Below are 25,189 nucleotides of genomic sequence, written 5' to 3'. Positions count from 1 at the left end.
AACATAAGTAGAACTATCCAACAGGCTAGAGCCAGGTGGAGTACTAAAGCACAAGACAGGGAAAGCATTCACACGCATACACATACACACACACCCACCTTATGCAGATGTGTTCTTGCTGCTGCCATCTGTAGATACACCACAGATTCCTCAACCCAAGTAATAGCAGTGTATGTATGCTCAGAGTTGAAGAATCACGTCATAAGAAATAGGCAGTGGGTAACTCTCAAGGTTCAAATGAAGATCAGTGCTTGCTAGGGTGGGGTAATGAGGGCCAGAGAGTAGAGGAAGACTCCTGGCTTCCTAAAATTCAAGGCCTACCTTTCGCTGTAAGTTCTATCAGGAGTTCAGGGCCCTCAGGGATTTCCTTGGGCTAGTGGTTAGGCAAGAGACCCAGGAGTTTCTATGCCCAGTCTTGAATCACTGCATTCTGTGATTCTTCAAGGATAAGACTTCCATTTGTTCTGAGACAGGGTCTCACTACATAGCTCTGGCTGGCTTGGAACTCACTCTGAATGGGTGGCTGTCTTCTAATTCATAGAGATCCCCCTGCTTGTGCATCTGGAGTGCTGAGATTAAAGACATGTACCAACATGCCCGGCTAAGAAGAGAGCCTTCAATCTCAAGGAGGTAAGAGGAAGTTGTGCTGGCTAGTTTTGTGTCTACTTGGTGAAAACTAGTCATCCGAATGGAGAGAGCCTCAGTTGAGAAAAATGCCTCCATAAGATCCAACTATGGGGCATTTTCTTAAGTAAAGATTGTCCATTGTGGGCGGCACCATCCCTAGGCTGTGGTCCTGGGCTCTATAAGAAAGCAGGCTGAACAAGCCATAGAGAGCAAGTCAGTAATCAGCATCTCTCCATGGCCTCTGTTTCAACGCCTGCCCTCAGGTTCCTGCCTTGTTTGAGTTCCTGCCCTGACTTCCTGAGGATTGATCTCAGGTCCTTGTGTTTCCACAGCAAATGCTCTACTGGTCGAACTATCTCTCCAGCCACCATTCTATAGATAAGAAAACCAAGTTTGGAAATGTCATGAGTAGCAAAGCCCTTAAAAGCATGTTTAAAGTGTGTCATTCCAACTCTGGAGCCCTTGAATGAAAATGAAACTGCTTCTCCTGACTGAGAATTCTTTTTTTTTTTTTTTTTTTTTTTTTTTTTTTTTTTTTTTTTTTTTGTCACAGGGCAACTTTATTGAGTGATAACATGGTCACACCCAGTAAACGTGTTCCCTCTCATTCACGCACGCACACTCGCACACACTCACACACACACACCCAGCCCTTGCCACAGTCCAGTTCTCAGCCACAGGGGTGGGGAGCCTCCTCGACTCCTAGGATCCAGAAGCAACAGGTGCCGGAGGAAGGCACAGAGGGAGGACAGGCTCAGGAGTGGTGGTAGGAAGTGGGGGTGCAGAGAGCAGGGGGTGGCCAGGGTTGGGAACACTCACCACACAGCTGCACGAAGAGTGAGATTCCCCAGCCCTGGTGGCCTCAGCTTGGCTGCACCCCGTCCAAGGAGCCTTCCAAGTGTGGCAAAACATTCAGGGTTTGGGAGGGGCAGAGTCCTACTCCGTTTAAGTCCTCTCTGCAGGCTGGGGACTGGAGAGCAAGGCGGGACAGGGAGGATGTAGGCTGCTTCAGCTCTGGGGCTCCTCTGGAGCCTCGCCACCCTCTTCCCCAGCATTATCGGCTGTCCACAGCGTCAGGGTGTCTCTCAGCAGCTGCATGATGAGGGTGCTGTCCTTGTAGGAGTCCTCACTGAGGGTGTGCAGATCGGCCATGGCCTCGTCGAAGGTGGTCTTGGCAAGTGAGATGGCCTCCTCGGGGCTGTTGGCTATCTGGTAGTGGAAGACGGAAAAGTTCAGGCCAGGCCCAGGCGTATGGGGTTGGTGGGCGGCATCTCCTTCTTGCTGATGTCCATGGCCTCCTGGTAGGCTGACCGGGCAGAATCGATGATGCGCTTCTTGTCATCACCAGTGGCCACCTCAGCTAGGTAGCGGTAGTAGTCACCCTTCATCTTCAGGTAGAAGACGCGGCTCTCAGCCTCTCCAGCCCCTTTGATGAGGTGGGAGTCCAGCAAGCCTAGCACGGTGTCGCACACACCTCTGAGCTCGGTCTCTACCTTCTCCCGGTACTCTTTCACCTCGGGGCCCTTCCCTTCAGACCCCTCCTCGTTGCTCTTCTGCTCGATGCTGGACAGGACTCTTCAGGCCGCTCTCTGGCCGCCCACCACGTTCTTGTAGGCCACGGAGAGCAGGTTCCGCTCCTCGCAGGAGAGCTCCTCACCCTTTTCCACGGCACTCTTCATGAAAGCTGCCATGTCTTCGTAGCGTTCGGCCTGTTCGGCTAACTTGGCCTTCTGGATCAGACTGGCTCTCTCCATGACTCCGAGGATGGACAGACAGGCGGGCGAACTGGCTGCCTTGAGACCAATGCTGGATTCTGCCCTGACTGAGAATTCTAACTGTGCTACTCTCTGACCTGACCATGGACCCGGCCCATCAGAAATGGTGGCATAGAGGGACCTTAGATACCCATGCACAGTATATATAGCACAATTAAAATGCCTTCATTTGCATAAAATTGCTGTATAGCTGTTCTCTCTGGGCTGGGCATGAGCAGAAGGGATGAGCTCAGGAGACCCTGGTGAGATTGAGCCCATTAGCATCCCTCCTGGAGGGAGAAGGGGAAATAAGGCTCAGTGGACTGAGGGATGTGGAAACCCCTCATCACTATAGCTTGTTAGTCACCATGTATCTGTAAGTAACTCAAATAAACTCAGCAGTTCACCAAATTAGACCTCAAGAGAATCACTTCTTAAGTCTCTTGGTGCCTTTGTGTATCTTATTAGAAATAGTTATACATCTTCCCAGTAAAAGTCAGAGGGCAAATGTGTAATCTAGCATCCTCAAACTATATTAACCAAGAATATAAGATCTGAAGAAAGGAATATGGTTAGGAAATTGACTCTCTGACGTCTATTACTTTGTGTGTCCTAAAATACATATGTTCAGAGAAAGGCATGGTGGTGTCTGCCTGTAATACCAGTATTTGGGAGGTGAGGTCAGGAGTTCAAAGTCTTTCTCAGATGTATAGTAGGGTTAAGACCAGTCTGGGTTCTGTGAGTCCTTTTTCAAACACACACACACACACACACACACACACACACACACACACACACACAGGGGTAGTACTCCAATGATCAGACTGGTACGTGTGTATGGAGGTAGACCAGGGCTTGCTCTGTCGCGCCCCATGGGTGCATGTGAGGACAGTCCCAGGAAGGCATTGCAAAAAGCTAACCACCAATACTCCAATTAGAAAGCCCTCCGGAAGAACTGGGTCTGCTGGCACCTTGTTTTAGCTAGCTTTATATCACCATGTTAAAGCATTCTGGCCAGAAGAAACCTGAAAAGGAAAGGGTTTATTTGGCTCCTATGTCCACATCACAGCCCGTCATTGAGAAGAGTCAGGGCAGGCACTCAAGGCAGCAACCTGGAGGCAGGAACCAAGGTAGCAGTCATGGAAGAATGTTGCTTTCTTATACCACCAAGAACTCTCAGCCCAGGGATGGCAATGCTCACAGCGGGCCTTTCCCCATCAATCATTAATTAAGAAAATGCCCTATAGACAATCCGATGGAGTAATTTTCCAGTTGAGATTCCTCTTCCCAGATGACTCTTAACTAGTTTCAAGTTGACAAAACTAACCAGACTTCCTTTCCAGGCCTATGAGAAAGCAAGTATCTACTGCTCATACCACTGCTCGAGAGCAACACTAGTGTGCCTCAGTTTCCTTGGTATGAGGACCTTCTGCAGAAGGTGGAGTGGCTTCTTACAAAGGGAGGTTCGTCAAACACAAGCAGCACTCTGAAGGCCAGTGCTACCTGTCTGTTGGGTAAGGTGTTGAATCTGAGAACTTTGTTGCCAAGGAGATTCTTATGCATAGATGAGGGCAGGCCTCTGAGTGTGCCTTGGACCAAACCTCAAGGGCAGCCAAAGATGCTGGTTTGGAAGCACGCTTTCAACTGGGAGGGCTCCCCCTGCCTCTCTGCCTCAAGGTAGGCTATGTCTCAAAACCCAGTCTAGTCAAAGAGGGGGCCTACTTAGGAAGAGAAAGGTTAGCCAGAGAAGAAAAAACTGGGAGAAATATATGGTCACTGTGCAATTGGAAAAGTCACTATAAGACCCACGTTTCTTTTGTACAATGAACATACATTTAAAAAATTAACTAGGGGCTGGAGAGATGGCTCAGTAGTTAGGAGCACTGACTGCTCTTCCAGAGGTCCTGATTTCAATTCCCAGCACCCATATGGTGGCTCACAACCATCTGTAAAGGGATCTGATTCCCTCTTCTGATGTTGAAGAGAGCGACGGTGTACTCACATACATAAAATAAATAAATCTTAAAAAAAATTAACTACAAAAACCACAAAAAGTCTAACTATTGAAAGGATTTTTTTTATTTTTTGGTTCTTTTTTTCGGAGCTGGGGACCGAACCCAGGGCCTTGCGCTTCCTAGGTAAGCGCTCTACCACTGAGCTAAATCCCCAGCCCCGAAAGGATGTTTTAATTACCTGCTTTCTCCATTTTTCAGAATCCTTAGTCCAAATTCCTTCTGTTTTGAGACCATTTTGTCAAATGCCCTTCTCAGTGGTGCTGGAGGCTCGACACAGACCCTCCCCATCACAGTCCTTGGTTATTTGAAGTCTACTCTATCAGTACGATTAAAAACAAAAGTTACCACATGTCTATTGTGTGAGGACAATTTGTTGGAGCTGGTTCTCTCCTTCTACCATGTATTTTGATCCCAGAGATTAAACTCAGATTGTCAAACTTGGTGGCAGTTACCTTCACCCACTGAGCCATCTGGTCAACCTTCAGGATTTTGTTTTGTTGTTTTGTTGTTTTGTTGTTGTTTTGCTTTGTGTTTTGGTTTTGTTTGTTTAAAGCCTATCTCTCTAGTCTTACACCAGCCTTATCCAGCTGGGTCTAAAGCAATCCTGCTACAGGGGAACCTGGAGGTGGGAAACAGCTCCCACACTCCCGAATACTCTTACCCTTCTGTTCCCTCCGAAAGAGAGCACTGCAGTAGTGACCCCCTGGATCTGAAGAGTGAGAATCTCCACTAAACTTTTAGCATCACCACCATGCTTGTCAGAATTGTTGTTACAGGTACAGTGACCTGGTTGGGGTTTTATCTTTTCTCCTTGGCTCTATGTAGCTCCCAGTTGAAAATGGCCAAAGCAGGATGTTAGCTACCTCACGTGGTCAACCAAAGGAATCGAGTATCCCATGGTGTGAATGGGGGTCGGTGGGCTGAGTTTTAAATACTTGGAAGTCTGTGTTGGAGGCCAGGCCACCTCCATTGCTGCTTTGTTTCCCTTTAACTCTGCTTCCCTTTTGTGCCTTTGTGTGGCTTTATCAGTGTGTTTCCTCTCTCTGGGGGACTTGACTGTCTAAGTTCTCTCTGAGGGCAAGCTAAGGTACATCCTTTGTTAGAAGCTAACTAGTTTCCTGGTGGCGACGTTTTGTACAGCTGCCCAGAGAGGTCAAGTGGGCACTGCCCACCACTTCCAGGAACCCAGTGACATTCTGTGGGGAGGGACTGAACTCTCACAACAGAAGAACCTGTGTAGTCTGCAGGTTTACAGAGTGAAGGTATCCAGAGGCCTGCTGTGAACTTGACCCTCGTCCCCAGAAGAACTCAGAAGGAAAAAATGCCCTTTGGAGCAAAGGGAGCAACTTCTGGTTCATCCTGACAGCCAGTGTGTTCTCCACGGGGTGTGTGACTCACAAGCCTTGGTCATGATTCTGCCCAGGATTATCAAGTCTTCCGGAATTAGCAACCAGTGCATACACCCACGGAGTAGCTAGACAGTTCCCATTCAGAACGCGCAGCAGGATACATAATCAGAGAGAAGGAAGGCTCAGATTGCTATGGCTGCCCCTGGCTCCCCTGGCTGACCTGCAGAATGAATTCTCTCTGCTTCCTCACAGAGAGTTCTCCTTCTAGAGAGTGGACTCCTTTCTGCTTTGACTGTTAGCACCTGTCCACTCATACAGCCCAGGCCTCCCACATGCCAGGAAAGCGCTCTATCACTGAGCAGCATCCTGGCTAAGGATTAATGAATATCTCCCCTGTGTTTTACACTGTTGGGTCCCGGGGAGGTACCAGTAATCAGGTAGTCTTGTGGAATTCGTCATTCGGTGAGGAACCTTGGGTCAGTGATCTAATCTTTCACAGTGTGATGCCCTGGTCTATGGGATGAGATAATCACACACCCAACTCATTAGGTAATGCACAGGGTACCCATCAGCAGACCTGACACTTAGTGGACGTGTAATTACCGTGTGCTGTTAGGTTCTATTAAGAAATGACTGGTGTGGGTCTGGGATTACCGCTGTCCTGAGGTGCCTGCTGGTGCTGAAGCAGAACCTTCATCCAGGGAACTTTGGGCCTTAGGCACAGCTGCCAGCTGCCGTAGGATGAGTCCCTGCGTTCTCCCATCTCCTTTGCCTAATCTGAAAGAATTAGGAAGAGAAAGGAGGAGAAAGGTCATTCAAAAGTGTGATTGTTTTACAGCCTTCATGTGTTTGCTCTTTCCTGTGGGAGCCCAGACAGGTATGGGTAGAACAAAAGCCTGGGGATGCCAAGCTGTGAGACTTGCTAGACTTGGCCAGTCAAGGAGTTGGTTGCAACCTTTGTGGCCTCCCAGCGAGGCCTGCAGCTTGTCTAGGCCTCAAGTCCCTCCCTAGCCTCCTCCTTGGTGAGGCTTCCCAGTCCCCCTAGGCACTGACCATTTCTGCTTCTCATGAGCAAAGACACCTTACAGCTACCTGTTGGAACCTGCCACCAGCTCCTCATCAGATCCCACCTGCTTCTGTGCTCCCAGGCTTGTGGGGCAGAGTCTGACGCTCCCAGTAAGGTAGACAAGCCACCTTCCAAGGGACAGCGTCTGTACTGCCACCACTGTTGTGTGCTTCCAGGTAAATGCCAAGCTCTTTGTGCCCCAGCTGATCAGTCAGCCCAATTCACAAGGGCAAACCTCCCTTAGGCAAGGAGAAGAGATGATGAACGGTAGAGAGGGGTTACCACTGCTTTCTGTAGCCTTAAAGCAGACAGGGGGCACTGAGCCATCACAAAGGCTCCTTCCAGGTCTGGGATTCTGGGATTTTAGCCATCTTTCATTTTGTTTTTTGTTTGTTTGTTTTTTCACTTTTGCAATACTGGAGGATGTACCTAGGGCATTATGCATTCAAGGTAGAACTTAATCATGAAGTTGGCCCTAAAATTGTTATGTGAGCTGAAAGTAGCTTAAAGCTGGGCTGAAAACCTCAGGGGAAGAGGAGGAGGAGGAGGAAGAGGAGGAGGAAGAGGAGGAGGAAGAGGAGGAGGAAGAGGAGGAGGAGGAGGAAGAAGAGGAGGAGGAAGAGGAGGAGGGAGAAAGAACAAGACAAAAGTGATGTCTGAGGAAGTGAGTGGGAGCTTTAGAAAACCTTTGGAGTTCCCATTTGAGTCTTGTCAGCATCCAGGACCATTTTCCAGCACAGCAAGGCTCTGAGCTTAAGAGTCTAGACTTACCACCACCAGACCTCAGTCAAAGGCCCAGTCTGGCTAATCGCTGAGCCTGAGGTAGCAAAAGGGCAGGTGCTTAGACAGCTGACACCTGGGCCTCCTTCCTTGGTGTCCTGTCACTTCCAGCTGGCTTGATGTCTTTCCCAATGTCTGTGATCATGTCCTGTCCTTTCCTAAGCCCCCTGAGGTTTTATGGTTTACTCTGCTTGTCAGAGTGGGGTGGGGCCATACAGACCTGATGCGTTACCCTCCAGTAGTTAACCATGAGTCCTGAACATGTTTAACCTGCTCCAAAACAAGACCACAGAAAGCTGGTGTGCAGAGTCACCGTGAAAAATGAAACATCTGAGAGACCCTATCTCAGAAAGCACCCCGTGCTCCAAAATTAAAAAAGCAAATAAAGCCAGGTGTAGTGCTTCGTGCCTTTGATCTCCGTGGTTAGGAAGCAGAGCCAGACAGATCTCTATGGGAACAGCTCAGCGTTGTCTCCATAGTGAGTTCTAGGATGACCAGGGCTACATAGAAAGACCCTGTCTCAAAAAACCAAAAAATAAAATAGGAATTAAATAAAATACGTAGAAATGATATGGTACCCATCTCCTGATTAAACTATGCATGCCTGCCTATTAGGAGCTGTGTGGCCTTGAGCAAAACTACTGTGCCTCCGTTTCCTGCACTGTAACGGGCAGAGATGAACGCTGCCTGTTGATTAAATGAGTTAACGCTTGTTAAGATGCTTGTCTGTAGATCACAGGTGGTGTGTGTGAGACCCCAGCTGTTAGACAGTGTGGTTAGACAATGCCCCAGGAGAATGCTAAAGGCAGAAAACCAACCTCAAATCTCTGCCTGTGGCTCCTGGGATTCCAAGCATATGGCCGGTTCCCGGGAGCTTCCTGCTCCGAGCTGTTCTGGCAGACACAACCTCTCTCCACTCAGATGAAGGTGTCTCGGTGTCTGCTGAGCCATCAGGCCTGTGTTTTGTGGCACAGATATTTCAGGAGAGCCAGTGTGTGGGACTTGGGCCGTCCTAGGAGTACCAGCACTATCACTCAGAGTGAGCCTCTGCATTTCACCGGCCCGGCCAATGTCTGAGGCAGTTCTCTGAGTAGCTATCAGGGGATGATGGTCTCCTAACCTGCAGGCAGAGGAAGGAGATAACAAAGCTCCCCGGAGGCTGGCAACTGGTGCTGTGCTCTCCAGGGAGAAGTGATTGGGAAGGCTGCCATGGGGGAGGGGAGCTCAGCTGCTGGCCCAGCTGCTCACTGCACTGGTCCAAACTGGCTGTGCTGGATCTGCAAGGAGAGGTCACTCTCACGAGTCAGCAGAATCAGTCACGGTTGGAGTACTACCCTGTGCCAGGCTCAGAGGGCACAATGGCCTTAAGTCGTCACCCAGACCCTTAAGGAGTCACCAGCATGACAGAGGGATAGTGTGTCCCAGGACAGGTGCCAGTGGCTTGAGAGGTTCTCTCAGTTCAGAGGGGGATTATGGGGGTGACAGTGGGGTATGAGTTGGGAGGTCTGGTAGATTTAGCCTTACCGTTGCTAACCTTCTCTCTCCTATACTCCCAGGGGGTGTCCAGGCCTTTTCTTCCTTATTATCTACAAGGTTCATATTTGAGAAGCACTCGATGAAGTTAGAAAAACAGTCGTTTAATGTTTGAACGTGATTTTTAGTATTCTTTGTTGGCCCACACTCACAGCTATCTCGGGCTACGTGAGTCAGGATTGCACACCGTTGTGTGCACACTACACTCTTCCAAAGGCTCCCCCACTCCATTTATTATTCACTGTCACATTTGGGAGCATCGGTACTCTTGTTTTCAGATGGAGAAGCAGCATCGGAAAGTGACGGGAGCAGGCCACTGGGGACAGGGGAGAAGCCGGGCTCCCTACTTGCCCTTTGCCCCAGAAGGTTACACATTCACCCTCCCAGCTAAACTGCTTAAAGCCAGGAGGGTGGTCCTGGATGCCTCACTGGAAAACATCCCTTCTCTCAGTTTCGGGACACCCTGGGGACTTTCCTGGTGGGGCTTTAATCCATGGGTGTGCCCCTGTGTCTGCTCCTGTCCTAGGCCCGGAAGATGCTAGTGGGCCTCATGCACAGTGCCTGAGGGACACCTGCTCAGCCTGCCCTGCCACACCTAGGACAGGAGTCCTCTTCAGAGGCTCTCAGTGCATTTCCAGATGGCTGGACAAATACCAATTTGTCTAGTTCTGACGGGGATGGTGGGCGGTGTGTGGCAGAGAGGAACCACGTTGTTCCCTGCAACCTGGAAGAACTTGCCCGATGCCTGAATGGTGGACAAGGAGCAGGCCAGGGTTTCCTCCATGCTAGGTCTGAATTAATGCTGGCTGCTCACAAGCCTCGAAAAACATACGTTTGCACAAAATAGATACGTGAGTCTGCAAGTGCTGGAGGGTCAATCTAACCAATCGCCTCTCTAGCTGTAGGAAATCGATTCAATAACTCCAGGTGCTCTAAAATGGATTACTGCCTACGATTGAAGTCAGGGCCGGCGAGACATTCAGTGGGGAGAGGCGTTTGCTGCCAAGTCTGATGACCTGAATTTGAGACCCAGAACCTAGGAGCTGGAAGGACAGAACAGACTCTGTAGTTGTCCCCTGACCACATGTGTGCTGGGCACTGAGACACGCCTCTGTCCAGCACACTCAGAGGCACGTGTATAAGGATTCAAACGTCTCGACCTATTCTCCTTTGCTATAACAGAATCTCACAGCCCCCACAACTTATAAAGAATAGGGATTTACTCAGTTTATGGTACACCCAATAATGTGGTGCCAGCATCTGCTAGGCATTTGGTGAGGGCCTTCCTGATAGGTCGTCCCATGACAAAGGCTGTCTGTCACATGGTGAGACTGAGTTGTCATGCGGTCGGTATTCAAACTCTTCCCCCTCTTAAGAAGCCACTAATTACATCGTGGCCCCCACCTTCATGACTTCATCGAATCCTAACTCTCCAAGGCCCCATCTCCAAATATAATTAACATCAGTTGGGATTATGTTTCCAACACATAAAATTTAGAGGAAACTTTTTTCTTCCCCGAGACAGGGTTTCTCTGTGTAGCTGTCCTGGAACTCACTTTGTAGAGCAGACTGGCCTCCAACTCACAGAGATCTGCCTGTCTCTGCCTCCTGGGCACTGGGGTTAAAGTCATGCACCACCATGGCCAACGAGGAAACATTTTTAAACCATAGCATGTCTACAGAAAAAAATAATATTTATGTTCATTATTAATAGACACTGGTTCTGACAGGAAGAATAAAAGGCTATTTTAGCTATTTTCTGATTTTTTTTCTTTTTTACAGAAAACACATTTTAATGCAATTAACCTGGTAGGCTTTTAAAGATTTATTACTTTAAATTCTGTGTATAAGTGTGTAGAGGTGTGTGGCAGGTCAGGTGAGTGCACGTGCCTGTGGAGGCCAGAGCGGTGAGTCTCCCTGGAGCTGGAGGCACAGCTGGTTGTGAGCGGGTCCCATGTGGATGATGGTGCTTGAACTTAACCAAGAGCAGTACCTCCTGTACCCTGCTATCCCTTGAACATCTAGAGATGTGTTAGGAAGAGGCCTGAAGCCCGAAAAAGAATCACATGATCTAAAATGTTGGAAAACAAAACGCCTTTCTTATTTTCTTTCCCCACTTTGCTGATGTTTTTGGAGGGAAGTAAACACACTGTAGAGCAGTGGTTCTCAACCTTCCTCATGCTGCGACCCTTTCACACAGCGCCTTTTGTTAGGGTGACTGCCAACCATAACATTATCTCATTGCTACTTGGTAACTGTGATTTTGCTACTGTTACGAATTGTAAACATCTGGTATGTAGCATATGTGACCCCTGTGAGAGTAAAAACACACAGCTGAGAACTGCTGCTGTAGTCAAATATTCCTGGTAGCCATTGGTCTATCAGGGAGCTGTAACAGGTGAGAGCCAGAGGCGTTTTAAAAATGGCCGATCCAGGCAGGTGAGGAAACTGGACAGGGACTATAAGGGGCGGGGCCACGAGGGGTGGGGCTGTAAGGGGCGGGGTCAAACGGGTCAGGAGGTCGGTTTCTTGTTTCCAGCCCCCTGCCATTTTGACCTCATGCCAAGCCATTCCATTTGCTTCGCTTGCACTCGGAAAGGATCAGAACCATTCTACACAGAGAGGCCAACTCTAGGGTAGAGCAAGGCAACATTCTGAGGCTCTGCTGAGTGGCAACCATGGGCTGAATAGCTTCTGATCCGACCATGAAAGTAAAAACATGCTGATGATCGATGGGAAGACAATCACTGTCATCACTTCCAGAGTCCTGCTCCCGCAAAGTTCATTCCCCATGAAGGCAGAGTCAGACCTCAGGCTTCTCTCCAGTCCTTCCTCTTCTTCAACTGTTTACATTTGTCTTGGGACCTTTCATCCCTCTTCCCTTTCTGGAGAGCACGGGAGTGAGACTCACCCCGTAAACCTAACCTGAGCTGATGAACTTATATTGTCAATGTTTCTGCAGAATCCTTGGCAATGGCATTCGCTCTCACGTTGGTTAAGACTTTCTGTGACGGCACACACCGTGAAATAGTTGAGACTCCAAATTAAGCAAAGGTTGGAGAAGCCAGAGTCTAGACCCCAAGAACCGTAAGAAGCAGGGAGCAGGGCCTCTGCTGCTGCATTTCCTTGCTTCTCTCTCATGCTTGCTCTTCTTTCTGTTTCACACAGGTGAGATGTCTCCGCTTGTACAGCACCCGCAGGCCGGCATTCTCCGTCTCAGCAGATTGACTCAGGTGATTGTCTCTCGTGGTTGCAAGGGGAAAGAGCTGGTGTGAGTGAGCTGTGACCAGCGCGCTGGCTTATATTTCATCGGTACATGGGAAGATGTAGGTTCTCAAAGGCTTGAGAGGTCAGCTGGACAGGTGGCACGCCACCCTTGTTACTCAGGAGGCTGAGGGAGGATTACAAGTTCAAGTCTGGGCTGCAGAGTGAGTTCTAGTCCAGCCTGGGAAATTTAGGGAAGATCCCGCCTCAAAACAGGCGCACATATATGCACACTCATACACACACACAAAGACACAACACCAGTCGGGCACACCCCTCTTTGTTTTTAAGCAGTATTTTCACATCCAGAGTGAGGGTTGGGGGAACTGCTTGGCTTGGCCCCTAAAGAGTCCCACCTGGGTATTTTAGGATCCAAGTCAAGTTGAAGAAGGCCTCTTCTCTCTTCCCAGCCCTCTCTTCAGAGCTAAACACGGGGAAACCATCCTATAATTTTAACTGTATTTATAAACCCTCCATCCTTTATGTAATGCTTTTTTTCCCTGCTCCACACTTACTCCCAGTGTCACTATTTTCTCAGAGGAAAGAGATGGTAATTATAGGTCAAACACCAGCTCCGGAAGCAGGACAGGCAGCAGAGAGCTGAGTACTCCCTACCCTCTTCCAGGTACACCCTGGACACCCCTGCTTTCTCTACCTCTGTATCCTTGTCTCTGCTGGTTGCATGTTGCCAGTCCGGCCCATGACAAGACAGAAAGGGAACGTGAAGACTAAAGGCAGCGAGTTTCAGACTGATTGCATGGTGCCTGAGCAGGCCTGCCTCTTGGAGACAATTCAAATGGAAAAGAAAAGAAGAAGAAGAGGAAGAAAAAAATAACCACAACATTTCAGGTCATTGGCCTTTTTAAACAGACCGCCGGCAATATTTACTGCTCCTGAAATAGCAGTCACATGGCATAAAATCATGTTGGTAAAGCCTGAAAAACAAAAGAACAATTTACAGGCTGCCGTGCTCACTGAGGGCCCTCTGTGTGCCAGCTCTGCTTTCTGTCCCTCCCTGCCACCTTCTGACCAAACTTCAGGAGATGGGTAAAGGTCAAGGTCAGGCTGCCCCAGAACCCTTCTCACCTTAACTAGGTCGGGAAGGTAACTGACTGATGAGAAACAGGGGCGTGAAGAGATTGTGGGAAATGCCCCTCCCACAGAACGGTGCCCAGGGAGGGAACACTGGCTGTTACAAGGGCACCTGCCAGTGGCATCCTCTTCCTCTCTCCAGCTGGGCCATCTTATCTCCTCTCTCTCCTTTGCCTCTGTGTCTCCACTTATCCTCTCCATCTCCCCCCCCTCCCCCTCTTTCCCCTCTCCACCTCTCTCTCCCTTCTTACAGTCTCCTTCTGGCTACTCTCCTCATCTCTTAGTTCTTCTGGGGCTCTTTCTGGACCTCTATTAATTAGCTGTTTCTTGAGGGTCAATACAGTCACCAAGGGGGGCTTAGTGAAGGAGTATGTCAGTCGGTCTGGGTCAGCGTGTTCTTGCACTGGGACAGACTTTGTTGAGAGCCCATTGGAAGCTCTGAGCTTTTGTTCCTTCCATCTTCCTTCTCAGTTGCCCATCACACAACTAAAAAGCCCAAGTCATTAAAAAATCATCCTATTTGTGAACAGATGCTTCTCAAAGCCCTTCCATATCCACTACTTACCTCATGAACACCTCTGGAATTGTGCAAAGGGGCCGAAGAAGCAGGACAAAGGGGTTCAGTGGTGACATGGCCACACCAGAGGAGGTGACAGACCTAGGAGAGGGTCCCCTGGCGTCTCGACCCCTAGCTTCTCAAACACCAGGCATTTTGCTGACAGACAAGCTCATCACCAGGGGCGTCATGGAGCAGATTTTCCTGGGCGTCTGTTTCCTTCTTCTATATCAACCACCTTAGGGACCTATTTTGTTCTCTTTTTTCACGTGTCAGCATATAAAGCTTGTAGGAAAGAGAGAAGGGTGGGAAGGCAAACACCTGGAATCTTGGCATTTAGGGACCCAGATATAAGTGTGAGGCTAACTTGGTCTACAACCTGGCTGTCGAGTGAGGCCCTGTTTCAAAAGAAATATACACACAAACAAACAGAAAGTTGGAGAAGAAAAACAATATTCCTTCCCACAAAATGGCTGACTGTTGTGACCATAAGGAAAATTATTTTCAGGTCTCTTGTGAATTCTGACTATCTGACTATCTGACTGCTAGTCAACAAAGCCTGAAGCTCAGCCCTGGGCTGGATGGAGTTAGAGATTCTGCCTGTGTTTGTGGGGACACAATCCAGCAGGACTTGTACTGCCAGCAGTCACCTCGGCAGCTCTCAGGTAGAGGGGCCATTCTTACCTGGGGCCTACAGAGAGGTGAAAGGACTGGATGTGATCTACCCAGAGAGCAGCCTCAGTCTGTGATTGACAATGTGGAGAACAACCTCACACTGAGGTCGTCTGCAGCATTGCTGCCCTCTTGGGCGACTTGACCCCTTCCTTGCCCTTTGTGGAGTCCACATATCCCCTACCCCACCCCAAGAAGCTTCTGGGAAAACCTAGCCAAAGAAAGTTTGGTTGTGTGGAATCCGGTCCAACCAAGCCTCCCCTTACAGTAAAGGAATAAGAGATAAGCAATGACGACTAAGTCTGCCATCAGGCAGAAAAATGAAATTAAAGGCTGGTAGCTTGCTAAAGAGCAGGAGGGAGCAAGGAAGAGAGACAGTGTCCCCAGGTTCTGCATAGAATCTGCCCCCAGTGCAGGGAAGGGAGGCCTGCTGGTCTGAAGCACAGACCATGGAGGAATGCTGCTTACTGGCTGGCTTCTCACACTTGCTTCTCTATCTGCAGCCCAGGACCATCTGCCCAGGGGTGGAACCACCCACAGTGGGCCAAGAACCCATCCACACCAATCAGCAGTCAAGAAAACACCTTATAGACATGACCATGGGCCAATTTAAAGCAGTCAATTCCTCACTGAAGTTCCCGGCTTCCAGCTGACTCTGGTTTGTGTCAAGTTGACAAACTACTAAGTGGATTGTGCTCACTGAGGTCTCTGTGAGGCAGAATACAGTCCAGTGCTGATACCCAGGACCCAGTGCTGATGCACAGTACAGAGTCTCAGAGCTGACGACATGGGCTCTGTAGGTCACAAGCATCTTCGATTTCTGAAGGTTATCATGACTGTTTTTTTCTCAGCCCCAATGCTCTCTAACACAGAATAGCCTGACTTCAATAACACCCTCGATACTAAATCCATGAAGATCACAGCCAGGTCCTGTGTTTCCTCACTGTGGAAGAAAGAGTTCACTACAGGGTTCAGCTTCCTCCATCCAGACACCCATCCTCCCTTTCCCCCATTTCCTATACTTGGTTGATTGATTCAGAATAGATCACTTTCTGACTGGGCAGTGCTCCTTTTCCTCTGACAGCCATCATCAGGGACCCATGTAATGTCCCAGCATTCCGAATGTTGAGCTCCACCCTGAGAGGAATCAGAGTAACCATCTCTCCACCGGTCTGCACTTCACAGGGAGTCCGTTTCCAGACATCGACTCTGGGTGTCCCTGGGCACTGGAATAAATAAAAATGTCACTTCCTGGTTCCAGAGTTGGCACTTTACCTGCCCACCTGACTCCTGGTTTTGAGACAGAGATAGCCTGAGGACTAAGGGTTCTCTCTAAATTAACATGTTTCAGTGTCCCCGAGCCACATCTGAAATGTCTGCCTCCTGAGGGAATCTGTGTGTCTCTGTGGTTTCCTGAGGTTTATATAGTCAGATCAGGGGCTGGAGTGTTTGTATGTATGTTTGTGTGTGTTGGCAGCTAAAGTGACAAATGTCTGTTAAAATCAACGTTTATGAAGAAATATCAAAGCAACCAGGAAAACGATAAATAAATACAAGTTTTAAAAAAAAAACCTATCAGCTGGGGGAACATTTCCCATGTGTCCCTCCCCTCCCCATGCCCCACCCCACCCTACACATATGTCTGGAATATTTCATAAGATGACTGCTTTCTAAGCAGTTCCTCACACCAGGACAGCTGAGTGCTTGCTATGTGCAGGCACTGTGCTGTCCTCTGACAGGAGTTCATCTCGCCTAGCCTTGGCCACTCCGTGAGGTGGCATCCCACTTACTGCTTTGACCCCCCCCCCCCCCCCCGCACTGGTGGAGGCAGGCATAGTGTGAGACAGGCACAGTGTGCAGCTTTGAGAGGAGCTCTCGGGTTCTTTCACTCACTCACTCACTCACTGTCTACCTCGGGCCAGGTCATGGAGTTAAAGTATGAAGGAGACACAGGAGACACAGATCTTAAGATTCAAAGTCTTTTGGGGGAAGATAAATATACAAACAAGTAACTGCAAGTCAGACTTACGGGGCAAATTACCAAGAGAACAAAAAGGAGGGATTACCACCACCCAAGGAGACTTGCAGAGGTGACATTTTAAATGTGTCACAAAAGCAAGCGCAAGCAAAGGGAGAAAATATTTGCTAACGTTAAGGTTGGGTGGAGAGGGAGGGAGGAGGGAGGCCCTAAGGCTAAGCAAATAGCAAGTGTGAAAGTTCTGGAACTCTTGGTGCAAGGTATGACTCCAGGCTGGGAGTACGGGAAGGAAAATTCAGACACAAGGGTGCAAAGGGTCAGAAGGCCATCCTGTACAGGCAGAGGGGGTGGAATGTGGGAGGTGTCATGGTGGCAGCTGTCTATAGCCAAGGCTAGCCTCAAATTGGCTGAACTCTGGACCTCCTGCCTTCACCTCCCAATGACCAGGCTGCCTTGGTGTTTTAAAAGAACCAGACAGCAGTCTGTAGGGAGTGCAAGCTTTGGGCAGGCTGGAGCAGCAAAAGTAGCCATGGCCACCTAAGGGACCCATGACCTTGACTGCCCAGGATCATCATCTGAGGGGCCCTAGCCTCAGGCTATTTGGAATTCTTTGATCTAGTTAGTCTAGGATAATATGGTCTAAAAAGCTCTTGACCAAGTGTGGGATCCATCAGTAGTTGAGTGGTTAAGAATACAGGCTTGGGAGGGAGAGATGGCTCAGCTGTTAAGAGCACTGGCAGCTCTTCCAGAGAACGTGAGTTTGGTTTTCATGGCAGCACACAATCGTCTGTAACTCCAGTCTGCAGCCCCTGGGTTTCTGACACCTTGTTCTAGCCTCTGGATCATGTGCAGCACAGACATACAGGAAAAAACACCTATGCACATAAAATAGAACGAAAGGGGGAAAACAGAATCCAGGTTCTTAGGTGTTACTACCAGCAAGCTGGGCTCTGGGTGTCCTAATTCGTATCCTAGTGCCCTCATCTGTAAAAGGCAACCTCATCATTAGCTCTCAATTACATCAGACAAGATACGTAAAGGCTTGAACCCTGTTGCTGGAGAAGCAAGCAGCTCATGGCGGCTCTCCTCTTTGAAACGACTGAGGAGAGAGGTGTTGAAGATCCAAGCTGGGTCAAAGAAAGGCAGGTGGGGGAAGCAAAGAGAGTCCAGATGATAAAGACATACAGTGCATGAAAGGATGGGGCTCAGCGAACATGTTCGGGTGGGAAGAGTTGAAGAGAATTTCCTGACGTCAAGAGGTGGTGAGAAAGCACAAGGCAAGGGTGAGGCAGAGCGTAAGATGGCATCAGTGCAGATGATATAAGATGGGCGGGCAGCTGAGGCCTCCTGGGGACAGCATCACTATGGGGAGGGCGACCTGGGCTGGGGTACTGATGTGCAGCCAGGTACATGTGGTGAAAGTCAAAGCTGCAAGAACGGATAATGTCACTCAAGGAAGGTGTGTGAGCGAGAAGAGACAAGGTCGAGCGTAGAACACAGAAAGTGCTCAAATATGACAGAGGGGAGAAGAAAGAGGAACGTGAGACCAGGAATGAAATAAGGGGCAGAGGGCATAATCCAGCAGGGACGATCGTGAAGAAAACACCAGGAAATCTACCAGAAACAAGTCTGGTACAGGAAAAGGCTTAAGATCATCCAGAAGAATAATAGGGATCTTAAAAGTCAGATCTCTCTGGGTGTTTTGCACACACCTTTCATCCCATTCCAGAGGCAGGAATAAGTGACTCTGGATCTCTGGGAGTTCGAGACTAGCCTGGTCTGCATTGTGATCTCCAGCCCGTGACGACTACATAGAGAGACCCTGTGCACCCCACCCCCATGTGTTCATGTTTGATGATAGTGGTTCTCCAACAGTGAGCCCTGGGCCAGCAGTGGCATCCAGGAACCTCGAAATACACATTCTTGGGATCTACCCTAGACCTAACTCTAGAGGCTGGCTCTGTAGCAATATTATTTATTTATTTATTTATTTATTTATTTATTTATTTATTTTTAATAAATAAATAATTTTTAAATAATTGATTAAATTTTAAATTGTTTTAAACATCTGTGATTCTCGGATTGAACCTGGGGCTCCCTTCAAGCTTGTTAACAAACATTCTTCTACTGATCTGTGTCCTCCATGCCTCCAATCTGTTTTTGTTATTTTGAGACTCGCTGCCGGCTGTCCTGGAACTCAATACATAGGTCAGGGTAGTCTCAGACTTGCTGTGAAACCTCCCTGCTTGTCTCGGAAGTGTTAGGAATATAGGGCAGTAGGCTACCACAACCAGCTTTGAATATGCTTGTCTGTTCTCTTGTTTAATTTTATATATTAGCATTTTGAGTGGTGGCGGGGTGTATACACGGCATGACGTGCATGTACTGATCAGAGGACAACTGTATGGAATCAGTCTTCTCTTTCTACTTTTATACAGGTTCTCTGGGGATTGAACTCAGGTTATCCAGCTTGTGTGGCAAGCAGTTTTACCCACTGAGCCATCTCAGCATAATTTTTAATATTTATTTTTAATGCATACATGTATACCTGAGTATAAGTCTGCATACCACACGCATGCAGAATCCCATGGAAGTCAGAAGAGGGTGTCAGATCCCCTGGAACTGGAGTTATAGATGGTTGTCAGCTGCCATTTGGTAGCTGGTATGTGGAAATTGAATCTAGGTCCTCTGCAAGAGCAGCACGTGCTCTTAACCACTGAGCCACCTCTCTCTACCCACACCCTATCTGTTTTCAGCAGCCCTGCAGTGGTCCTGATATACCACTGTGCAGGCTTGAGATCTGCTGCCCTGTACTATGGAGGACACCAGCTCCTCTTTTCATCTCTTTCCCTAGAACACAGTGTAGCGGGTGATATTCAGCAGGTGTGAGCTGACTTGAGTTACAGAAGGCTTTTCCTGTATGTGCCATACATATTCAGACATGTGACAGGCTTTGTCTGAGAGCTCATGCTTTCACTGAGAAGTAGCAGTTCATACATAGATAGAAGTCAGATCAAATGCAGACACTGCCAAGCAGGGACCTTCTGATAGGTGTCTGTGCACCTGAGTGGCTCAGTCAAGACTCAGGAGACCGCTGTGGGCATGGGAAGGAGGGAGGCAAGGGATATGGCTGGAAGGAGTAGGTGACATGATGCCACAATGGATTAATCAGGCAGTCCAGAAGCTGGGACATTTGGCAATGTGTTCACCCTGGCTTGCTATGCATTGATTTAGCCAGTGGCATGGAAGAAAATGGAGAAACAATCTGTGTTTAAAAGAAGTTAAAGGGGTTGGGGATTTAGCTCAGTGGTAGAGCGCTTGCCTAGGAAGTGCAAGGCCCTGGGTTCAGTCCCCAGCTCCGAAGGAAAAAAAAAAAGAAGTTAAAGATGGCTAGGGTTTAGCTCAATGCTAGAGCACAAGCTTAGCATGGACAGACTATCTGCCTCTGTCTCTCTGTCTCTCTGTCTCTCTCTGTGTATCTGTATGTGTGAGTGTATCTGTCTATGTCTCTTTCTGTATCTCTGTGTGTCTCTGTCTCTCTGTCTCTGTCTCTTTGTCACTCTGTCTCTGTACATCTCTGTCTCTGTGTATCTGTGTATGTTTGTCTCTATGTCTCTGTCTCTCTGTATCTGTGTGTGTGTCTCTCTGTCTCTGTCTCTCTGTGTATGTGTGTGTGTCTGTCTCTATGTCTCTCTCTGTATCTCTGTGTATGTCTCTGTCTCTCTGTCTCTCTGTCTGTCTCTGTACATCTCTGTCTCCCTCTCTCCCTCCCTCCAGGCTCTTTACTGTGTAGCCCTGATTGGCCTGGACCTGCTATAGATCAGCACTCAGGAGGCAGAGGCAGGCAGATCAATATGGGTTCAAGGCCAGCCTTGTTTACATAGCAAGTTCCAGAATCATCCCTAAATGATGCCAGGCCCTACTTTCAGTCTCCAGTACTACAGACAGAGGGTACAGGCCTGTGATCCCAGCTATGTGGGAGCCTGAGGCAGGAGAAGCAAAAATTCAAGAACAGCCTGAAACATAGTGAATTCAAGGTTAGCTTAAGCAATTCAGAAAGGTCCTGGCTCAAAATAAAAACTAGAGTAAAGGAAACAGACAGAAAAAAGGAAGAAGAGGATGAGGGCGAGGGTGAGGTGGGGCAACAAGAAATAAGTATGGTGAAACTTGCTGGCTACTGAAAGCAGCAGATAGTTGGTGATGTAAGGCTAGAAGCTTTCATAACCTAAGGGTTTGGTTCTGCTTGCCTGTGTGTGCCTGTGTGTGGAAGGGCTTAGGAGAGGGTGCTGAGGTGGACAAGAGCCCCTAGGGAAATACTTGCAGAGACCAAACTCTGGTTCCTCCCTCCCTCCCTTCCTCCCTCCCTCCCTCCCCTCTTCCCTTCTTCCCTTCTTTCCTCCCTTCTGAACTATGCCTTCCTTCCCTCCACTCTCTCTCCCTCTCCTCTCCTCCATCCTTCCCCTCCTCTTCCCTCCCTACCCCCTCCTTCATTCCCTCTGTTCCTCCTTTTCTTCCTTCCTCTCTATCCCCTTTGTTAGCATTTCTATAAGCCCAGAAGGCACAGAGTTGAAGCATCTGTCGGGCAGGGGGAGCGGAAAGTGTGCAGCCTTTAGGGAGTGGGTGACATTGCTTGGGGATGTCTGTAGCCGGATGACAGAGGAATGTGGAGACTACAGAATGCCAGGCCAGGACCATGTGTCTTAGGTTGAGATGAGCTTCTGCACATAGGAGAGTGATGTAACCAGGAAGCTCATGTGGTTGTGATGGCCTCAGGTAGGGGCTGTTGTTTCCTCCAGGCTGAGAAGTAACAAGGGCTCAGTTTGCAAAAGACTGAAAGTTGAGGGGCTGCCTCACCTTGGCAGACTCATCCTTTGGTTCTTCTTGAAGCTGGCAGAAAAGGGGCGACAAACTTGAATGCCTGTAAACCTAGCATTTGGGAGGCTGAGGAAGGAGGATCGCTGAGAGTTTGGGTCTAACCTGGGCTTCATAGTGAGACCCAGGTTCAAGCCTGTGCTAAAGATCAAAACCCTCTCTGAGAAAATGAGATGTGTAGAGAGGGATGGACAGACAGAAGATGATGCTGACAGACGGACAGACATGTAGGAGGTGGGAGCATGGCTCCACAGGCCTGCAGTGCTCTGGGCTTCTGAAGTCATGCTTCCCTGTGGCTTTTGCTTCCTGGTGTGCTAAGGGCCATCTGGTGCACCATGGGAGCCAGCCCTGTGTCTGATCCAGCAGTTCAAACCTGGACAGCTAAAGACAAAGGATGAGGAGCCTTGGGCCAGCTCTGTCACCCTCCCAGCCACCTGAGGTACTCTGAATCCCTTCTCAAGATGCCTCCTTGACCACACACCACAGAACTGGGGTAACACTGGTGTTTTTCTCTCATGACTCTAATTATGCGGCTAACAAGCAAGAAAAAAAAAAAAAGTCACATGAAAATTTCAAGACAGATTGCCTGTGGAAGTAACATCAGGTTGTGCAAGAAGACTTTAGGCTGAAAGGTCGTGGTCGATGGTCCAATGGCCTGACCGTCCACAAAACTTATTACTTTGGGGGGTTACAGGTGAGCTAATGACACCCCACCTGCCCCATCCCATAAACATTAAAGGAGAAAGGCAAGGCCTGTGTTCAGTGCATCTCGGCAGGCACCTCTCCACTGTCTCTGATTCATTTCAGAACATGACTGCAAAGAAGTAGAAGGTAGTGTTTTCTCTCTCAACTGCCTTCCTTCCTGTTAAAAACCCTCCCAAACTCCACCCAAACTCCTCTCTTTATCCCGTGCGAGCCCCACCACAAACCCACTTCCTCCGGAGTCCTGGTCTACCCATTAACACTGTTTCTCTCCTGTCCCTTCTGTTCCTTCCCCCACCCACCGCTTCCAGCTCAGGGGTCATGGCCAGGCAGCCAGATGCTGGCCAGGATTCTTACCTCACTCAGCAGCTCTGGACAGAGCTGGCAGACCAGTGCTGGGTCACCTTGGGAGAAGGCAGGAGTGACGAGGGCGGGTGGGCTGAGAGCCCAGCCAGTGCCAGCCTGGTTTTACAGTCACGTCAAATATGGCATATTAGAACCATTGCTAAGCACAGTGAAGAGCTACCCCTGAGGCTGGCTCTCAAGCACAGTACAGAGCCTGTGCTCAGATTTTCTTAGTTAACTACCAGGGAGCACATGAAAGTTGTCACTGTCTCCCTTTAGAGAGGTCAAGCCATCTCCTCAGGATGGGACAGCAGCATAGTGGCAGCTTACAGGATGCAGCCCTCACGCATGTACGCGCCTAACTCAGGTGCCTGGCTCTGACCCTCGTTTCTTTACCTTGACTTGTTCCCACCTGCTGAAGTGGGAAAGACTCTCAAACAAGGAGCATTTAGTGGGGAAGCTGTATGCCAGGAGCCAGGCTGAGTCTGCTCCAGAAGCCTCAGGGACCTATAATTGGTCATCTGCAGGGTAGCCTGCTCTTTTTCAAAGGAGCTGTCGCCAAGTTCCCTGTCTGCCAGGCCTCTGGGCCTGCATCCTAGTTGGTTTAGTGGTAATAGGGCCAAGGTCACAGGCACACTCCTAACTTTAGCAAACACTTCCCAAGCGAAGTCAGTCCACTGGGTGTGTGAGGAAATGATTTAGCTCAACCTTCTAATCTCTCAAATAAATAACCCACCAAATCATATGCTGTGCAGATGGATGGCCGAGAGTTATTGACATATTTAAACTAGTTTCCATTTGCAGTAGGGAAGACCTAGTGTTTTAGTGAATCACAACCCTGGGAAGGCTAAATTCCAAATCTCCCCTCTGTGGGGTTGGGTAGATGTGATGGTGGAGACGGTAGGTGTGAATTACCCCAAAACAAGTCAGGGACACTGAAGGGGGCAACCTCCACCGTGCGCACACATAGCGCTAGGGTGGGCTCAACAGAGAACTCTGGGAGCTTGTAAAACTTCAGCCTCGGCGCAGGAGACAGGGCACAAACTCCTACACACAAAAATAGGCATAGAAACCTGTGCCTGAAACAGCGCCGATGAAGACGAAGGTGCAGAGATGCGGAAAGAGAGGGACCCTGAGCGGTGAAACAAGAAACGCGGTTCTGAAAGAGGGAAAGAAGGAAGCTCAGAGCTGGAGACTTGAGTCTGGGTGAAGACTTTGTGCAGAGCCAGCCTCAGCTTCTATGGCGCCTTTGGATTGCCTGAGGAAGAACCCGAGAAAGGCCTGGAGGAGAGGCCTAGGGGTGAGGCCGGTTGTGTTCCGTGGTCGAAGCTGTTTGAGTGGAGTCATTCTAACCCTCTTCCTCTCGCCTCTTCCTGTTTTATTAATGCATCGACATTCACTGAGCTCCTTCCACAAGAGACTGCTGTGGTAAAGGCACCTGGCGAAGCCTAGCAGGAGGTTGTAGTCTTTTTTTTTTTTTTTTTTTTTCTTTTTCTTTTTTTCTGGAGCTGGGGACCGAACCCAGGGCCTTGCGCTTGCTAGGCAAATGCTCTACCACTGAGCTAAATCCCCAACCCCAGGAGGTTGTAGTCTTACCTGGGCCCAAGCCGGCTAAGGAGCCAGAGAAACCAAGAGTCATGTGACCACGCTGTCCTGTAATAGATTCTGATGGAAATCTCAGCGGTCACAGGAAGTGGCCAAGGTCAAAAGGGTGACAGGGATGGCGGCACCCAAGTTACGAAAAAGCCAATAGAAAATGGAAGGGAGGGGGGAGGACATTGAGAGGGGAGTCTATACAACGGCATTCAGAGGAGGACACGTGGTGGGCTGCCTCTCGCGTAAAGGGTATTGGGCGGTGAACTTGAAGATACTGGTGGGTTCAGATTTGAATTTGAACCCAAAAGTGAGGGCGCAATGGGAGGCCTCTTGGGGATGAACAGGGAGCGGGGAGGTTAGGTATTTTTCTCCAGCAGGGTTTATGTTTTGTTTCTACTTTGGGGGCAGGGTCTCAGTGGCCAAGACTGGCTTGAAACTCTTACCAGTCCTCCTGCCTCAGCCTCTCAAGTGCTAGGAAAACAAGGCCTGGACCAATACGTCTGGCTATGAAGAAAGGTCTTGGTCAGGGAAAGGTCTTGCTCGTTTCTTCAGCAGTTGTTGTAAGCACCGGTGAGCAGAGAGAGCAGCTTTTATAGAGAATGTGACTCTCACACTCGACCTGTATCCTTCTCCCCTCCCACACTGCCCACCCCAACATTTCCCTCTTCCCCTTGAGATGGTCAGTATGCTCTCCAGGAGTGTTGTGAAGGCGGTGCAGTTCCTTCCACTGGGGAGTATCGTGAGCCTGGTGCACTCCATCAAGCTATAACATTCTAGGCTGTCCAAATCCTCATACTCGTATCTGCTGTTCCGAAACTCCACGGAAACATCTGGTACCCAGGACAAGGAGCCAGTGTGTTAATGATCATCTTGCTATTAACCTAGAAGAAGTTGGAGGTAGGCAGGGCGAGTGGCAGGTGACAGATCTGTGGGACCATGAAAGATAGCCTGGTTCCTGGTTGAGCTTGAAACCCTGGAGACCCTGAAG

The 25,189-nt window shown here is 49.1% G+C and overlaps 1 long non-coding RNA gene and 1 pseudogene across 1 annotated transcript; both read right to left on the bottom strand.

Annotated features, from left to right (window-relative positions):
* Positions 1 to 543: 543 nt before the first annotated feature.
* Positions 544 to 2,411, bottom strand: Sfn-ps1 (stratifin, pseudogene 1; annotated as a pseudogene).
* An 8,514-nt stretch (positions 2,412 to 10,925) lies between these two features.
* LOC120096352 (uncharacterized) lies at positions 10,926 to 24,097 on the bottom strand. The gene is made up of 2 exons (XR_005492760.2): positions 22,618 to 24,097; positions 10,926 to 15,934 (listed from the first exon to the last, which is right to left on the bottom strand). It is a non-coding gene; the product is annotated as an uncharacterized LOC120096352 (long non-coding RNA).
* Between the last annotated feature and the right edge of the window lie 1,092 nt (positions 24,098 to 25,189).

This window comes from Rattus norvegicus, chromosome 13 (genome assembly GCF_036323735.1).
Source record: "Rattus norvegicus strain BN/NHsdMcwi chromosome 13, GRCr8, whole genome shotgun sequence".
Taxonomy (NCBI): domain Eukaryota; kingdom Metazoa; phylum Chordata; class Mammalia; order Rodentia; family Muridae; genus Rattus; species Rattus norvegicus.
Note: the sequence above shows the minus strand (reverse complement) of the source record. Positions and strands in the feature narration are given on the sequence as shown.